A 6667-nucleotide genomic window follows, 5' to 3' on the forward strand; every position below is an offset into this window, starting at 1 on the left:
TCCTACTTTTTTGGACTTTCACAAACCGATTTAATGTTGAGCTTTTCGTCCTTTATGTGGGTTTTCATTTCATACTGTGGTTGGTACTTAAGCTCGGTAAGCAATGATTTAGATAATTGCTTAATGTTCTGCGTGCATAGGTCGAGTATGGGATGATTTGGATAGTTAATTTAGATAATTGTTTAATGTTCTACTAGCATAGCTCTAGCATGTGATGATTTGAATAGTTACTTAATGTTTGAGCAGTTTCAACCTATAGAGGTTAAGAAAAGACTGTTCTCCAGTTGAATTGGTTCTATTTCTTTCAACCCAAAATTTTCAAACATGTATATTATCACTTTTGATTTGAAATTGTTTTTTTTTAATTTTTTTTACGCAGCTTTTTTTTTTTTGGCTGTAAGTACCTCAAAAAGATGCACATTTATCTATGAGTGTAATAATAAGTTAACCATTATTATGTAAATGGATTCAATAAAGCACATTTAACCAAAGAATTAATTTATTTATATTTATCCATACCTATATATTTCAGATTAATGCCATGATGAATAAGATGATATGCAAGTCATGTAAAAACATCTAAGTTAACCATTATTATGTAAATGGATTTAATAAAGTACATTTAGCCAAAGAAATTATTTATTTATATTTATCTATACCTATATATTTCAGATTAATGCCATGATGAATAAGATGATATGCAAGATGATATATAAGTATTCATTCAAACCCTATTTTGGAATTTATATAAATTTTCCGCCGCGTAGCGCGGGCCTTCACTAGTATATATAAATTGTTTGGCTGGTCTTATGATAAAAGTATTATTTGGTAAATATCTTAGTAAAGTGCTATTGAATCCTTAATAGTGTTGAAATTAGTAAAATAATGTCATTCTAATTTTACAAAATAATAAAAAAGGGTTAATTGTGTACAACTTTTCGTAAACATATCGAATAACAGATATATTCCTACAAAATTGAACATTTTATTTTTATTCCTGCGAAAGTCTCAACATTTTTAAATATATCCCTGCTATTAGGATCCGTTAAAAAAATGTAATTAACAAAGTAAAATACTTAACCCTGTTTATGAATGAGTTAAATTGATTTTTTTTACCTTTTATGTTATTTGGTAAAATATAGTTATTTATTGTTAAAAATAGGGTTAATTGCATACAGGTCCCCAAAAACATGGTGAATTGCAAATATATCCCTGCAAAGTTCAACTTTCAGATGTTATCTCTACAAAAGTCGTAATATTTTCAGATACATCCTTGCCGTTAGGATCCATTAAAGAAATTTAGTTAGCCACAGTTAAAATACTTAACCATGGTTAATTAATAAGGTGAATTGACAATTTTACCCATCTTTCTCTTCCTCTTCCTCTGCTGCTTGTCGGAGTGGTCGTCGTTGTTGCCGGCGAGGGAGGAGAAGCGGCAAGCGATAGCCGCGGAGAAGGAGGATCCGGCGGTGTCCTCGTGGGAGATCAGCGCCAACCTCGCCATCCCTGGCGGCACCTCCGGCTGAGATAACTGCGGCAACAGCCGAACAACGGCCTCTGCCACCTCATTCCTCTTCTTCTTCTTCTTCATATCCTCTTTTTCCTCCTCATTTTCACCTCTTTCTTCTTCCTTGTTGTCGCATCGATGATCTGATCGTCGTGCCCGCGTGGGCTGTCATCAAGAGTGCTTCCAATGGCATCAGCCGCACCTTTGCCTTCCGTCTCGCCGCTACGTGCCTCTCGTCCTCGTCGGCCGCAACTCTGATAAGCTCCACGACGTCGCCGCCGCCGCCGCCACCACTGCCGCCACCATCCGCTCCCGCAGCCCAAAAAGGAAAAGAAAGAGAAAGAGGGCAAAACTTGAGAGGGCATTTCTTGAAACATGTACCAGTTGAAACTTTTGGAGGGACATATTTATGAGGGCAAAAATGTCATTTCACGAACCTACTGTTAAAAAGCAAACAATTCTCTAACGAATCCTAACCAGAGGGACATATTTGAAAATATTAAGACTTTTGCAGGGATAGCATCTGAAAGTTGAACTTTGTAGGGATATATCTATAATTCACCATATTTGTAGGGATCTATATGCAATTAATCCTAAAAAATAAATAGTGCTCGAATGGTAACAAACCAGAGGGGAAAATATTAATATCACTGGAATTTTGTCGGGATAAAAATAAAAAATTGAACTTTTGAGAGAGCAGAGATTTTTTTCCCTATGTAAATTTGACATATTTCAAGTGTTATCGTGTGTACTTTAATTTTAAACTTGACCGTCAAATTTCAGCAAAAAATATTTTAAAATAAAGATTTTACGCGATTATTGCTTTTCACTTAAAGTGAATAGTAACCTACGTTTTCTTTTGAGGCATCGCGTCGAGGATGGCTTCTAACATGAATTGGACTCCGTTTCAGACGATCCAATAGGTCGTTTTCGATGGTTCGGCTATTCCGAAGGTGATTGCACTGTTCGATTTTATGTTTGATGCACGATTTTTGAGAAAATCAGCTTTTATCGCATATTGACCTTTTTCTACTTGATGTTCTTGCTTTTTAAAGGTGTTCGATGTTCCGTTTTGCATGAAAACCCATAGGTCGATGCCACTGGGTATATTACACGCACTAGTGAGTTTTTTGTACAAAACTCAAGGATTGGAGTGCTAAATTGTTATTTTTGCAAAGTGTCAAAATTGAGCACTTTGCAAAGAGGTTATCATTTTATGTGAGAAATTTCACAGTATTGGTGGGTGGAAGGTTCTACATGAAAGTAGACTCAGAGAGGATTTTATATCTCAAATTTCACGAAATTAGGGTTTACCGGTGCAGAATGGTGTTGCTTTGTTTCTTATGAGGGAGATTTGTGATCATGTAGCTTTTTGGACTTAAATGTGATTTTGGGCGTATTTAAGTGCACAAGATTGTTTAGAGAGGGACAATGACGAAAGTATCTTATGCCAAAAAAGGCTGGGTGCAAAATTTTGAGGTTCTCAGGAGGACTTATGTGCAAATTCTTCAAATACAATTTGTATACATGTATATGTATATATATTTGGTATTTAGAGAGAAGATGAAGGAAACCCTAACCCTAGTCCCTACTGTAGCACACTGAACTTTAGCAAATTGCAAGGTTCTAATGTTCGAAGAGGAAACTCCTTTTAAGGAGAGGAGGATGTAAGGAAGTGAATTTTCGAAATACGAGAGTTGGACTTCGTTTAGAATCGACCAAGGGTCGCGTTGGTACGCTTCGGAAATGCCGAAGATGTCGAAAATGTGAAAAGTGCATTGAGGAGGGGTCACGAGATCAAGCTGGAGCAAAAATATGCAAACTGCAGTTTTGTGCTCTTGGAGACCGGTACTGTAAGGATTGAGATTTTTACAGTGCTACTAAACTCTCTGTTGACGATGTTTATGCGTGTAATTTAATTACATAAACACTCGTCAAGTTTCAGGAGAAAATGAGCTAAAATGGAGAAGTTACGCGATTTTTAAATTTCACTTAAGTGAATAGTAACTCCGGTTTTTCGAAGAGGCCAATGCGTGAAGTAGGCTTCTAGCGCGTATCGGACTCTGTTCATAGCGATCCAATAGCTCGTTTCGAACGGTTTAGCTATTCTGGAACCAATGGCACTGACAGATTTCAGATCCGATGCACGGTTTTCGAGAAAAAGGAGTTTTAACAAAAAGAGGGTTTTCGCTCTTTGCTATTCGTGCATTTTTAAGACTCCTCGTGCTCTGTGCTTGTGACCTGGGGTTAGGTGAGAGTTGTTTCTGGTACCTACTGGTGGTAGGGAATTCAAATTTGAATTTGAATTAAAGGTTTTAGGGTTTATACTTTGGTATATGTGCGATATACGGATTAATTAGAGAGCGGATAGGTTCCGTCGCGAATCCGTGACCAAATATGACGAAACAAGATGGTAGTTTTGATGCCCTCGTCGTGCTGAACGCGATGGTGCAATCCGTTTGAAAATCCGATGAACGGATTGTCAGATATTGCATGAAGTTCGCTAAGGGGTCGAGAGTGGAAAATCGGGAAATTCGCAAAAGTCGTAATATTTAATGTACCGAATCACGCGAGATCAGACGTGGAGGTGCGTAAGTGTAAAATACTCGCATTGTGAAGGACTGATTTTCTAATAATCAGTTTAGAGGGACTTGTGTGCAAAGTTGACAATCATGTATGGTTCTTCTAGGGTTTCATCATGGAAAACCCTAACCTTGGTTCACCTTCTCCCTCAGCCGACCTCCCTGCGACACCTCTGCACATTTGCCCTAGCCGTGCACACACCACGGCCGCCGGCAGGTGCTCCGGCCACCGAAAAACCCCGCAGCACCACCCTTTCCCTTCCTCTCGGCCATCCTCTCCTCCCTCTCGGCCATAGATCTCGGGGGGAGCTTCAGAACACCTTTGGAAGCCTTCCCTTGGCCGAGATCCATCTCCAGCATCATCGCCACCGGCCACCGCCGTCCCTGTCGCCCCCGAGCGCCGCCACTACCACCCTGGCCAGTTGCGGCCAGATCTGAACAGATCTGGCCGGGGTTGTGGGATCTCTTTCCCCTCGTGCCGTGGCCGCTCAAGATGGTAAGCACCACCTTCCTTGAACCCCCCGGCGTCATCACCGCTGACCCTCGCCGGTCCCGTGCGCCGCCGGCGCCGTTTTGCTCCCTGCGGCCACCCTCGGTCAGCCCAGACCGACCACGGGTAGGCTCGAGGCCAGCGCGCCCCGCCACTCCAGATCGGCCGCGCCGTCATCCCTCAGCCTCCCCCTGGGCCTCTGGCGACGGATCGCCGTTGCCCCGACCTCCTCCGGCCGCCGCCGCGCTGCCGGGAAGCGTTGAACCCGAGAACCACTTAGAGGAATTGATCTCCTCCGCCGCGCCACCGGCCACCTCCCGCCGCCGGCCAGCAGGTTCCCTGGACCCCTTGGACCAACTGCTCCTACCTCCGGCCGAAGCGCTCGCCGTCCGGCCGCCGGCGGCCAGCCCTAGCTCTGCCCTGGCAAGTAAGCAATGTTTTTGCTGTTCTGCACATGATTTCCTGTTCTAGTCACCGTTCCGGCGACCCGAGGCTGTTCCGATGCCTCTGGGGGTGAGCATGGTGATAGTATGTCAGTCCTGATCACAGTGCTCACCTCAATTAGGGTCAGCGAGCCCCTGGTTAGCGAGATAAGCATGTTTTTCATGCTGTGCGCGCTGTTCGCAGATTTTCGCGTCACTCCCGCGCTCTCCACAGTGGCCGAAATTGCTCCGAAGTGTGAGCATGGCCTCCGGCATGTCGATACCTATCGGTGAGAGTCTCGGCTCGACTCGAGTGTCCTCAGTTTGCGCTATCGGACCGTAAAGTCCCGTAAATAGCATGAAATAATGTAATTTTACGTATTATAGGGGACTTTTGTGCAATTGTACACTTCGTGGCTGCTGTGGGTAGTGTGTAAGGACAGCGAGTGTCCTCTGGACTAGTTGTCCAAGGCCCCAAGTTTTACGGAAATCAAATATTGATTTCCGACGCGTTTCTCGGCAAAATCCGCCGACGAAACGCGGGTTCGGTTCGGAATTATTCCGACGGTGCTTCGTGAGCTATTGTGTAGTCGCTGAGCCTTGTTGGCTGGTCACTCGCATCATTTCGAGAGTTCAGAAATGACGAGTGAGCGACGATGGGTTCCGGTGTCAAAATTGACACTTCTAGGAACCCGGATCCCAACAATTATCCACCAATAGTTGTTTGGTTGTGTATCCTTGTGTTTGCTGCCATGTCACACTAAAATAAGTGTTTAGAGGCAACGAATGACTCGTGGCATGAGTCGGTACCTTCCGGGATAGTTAGTGGGTCCCGGCGGAGTCCCGGTGCGATTCCGGCGAGTTACGGTAATCGGTATTGGGAAACCGATCTCCGTGGAATTGTTTGTGGGTTATGCTTTTAGGGTTTCTTAGCTGTGGGTTAGACACTAACCCAGTAGACCCTCCTTAGGTCCGGTTGACGTTCTTTTGCAGTCAGGAGACAGGCGCGACAGTTGTACAGGTGGGTACTTCGATCCGACGTCGGTACAGTGGTGCACGCTCGGTGATGGTTTCTTACCTTTGCTCTTTCGTTATTATCTAGCATATATATATCTTGATATATAGTGTTGAGCCTAGCACCATGTTGTTCAGTTACACTCTACTCGGTTGTTCTCTTTATATCATGAGTAGGAGTAGAGTAGTTATATCATATTTCTTTGTTGCTCTACTTAGCTATTCTGCATATCCTGTATCATGTTTAGAGTAGAGCGGTTTCGTGATTTTATGTGAAATCGGTGACCTAGTTGATTCGTTCTTGTATCTTGTATCTGTATATAGTCAGTTTGTTCCTTGACTCTTGTTATTCAATGACCCTTGAGGTCGGTATACCCTGAGAGGTGGGATTGTCGCCTAGTTGCCGACGGATGATTATAGTCTTCACAGATCTGTCATTTGATCCTTTGTGACCTAGTCGGTCGGTTCCTTGATTTCTGCCGTTTGATGACCTTTGAGGTCGGTGTACCCTGAGAGGTAGGATTGTCGACTAGTGGCCGACGGTAGTTCTAGATTATATACTCAGATGACTTGTTGATCGATTCTTGCATATATACAGTAGTTGACTTATTGATCAGTATCTACATACTTTGGGTAGGATGTTGAGTTGTTC

This window comes from Ananas comosus, linkage group 1 (assembly GCF_001540865.1).
Source record: "Ananas comosus cultivar F153 linkage group 1, ASM154086v1, whole genome shotgun sequence".
In the NCBI taxonomy this organism is placed as follows: Eukaryota; Viridiplantae; Streptophyta; class Magnoliopsida; order Poales; family Bromeliaceae; genus Ananas; species Ananas comosus.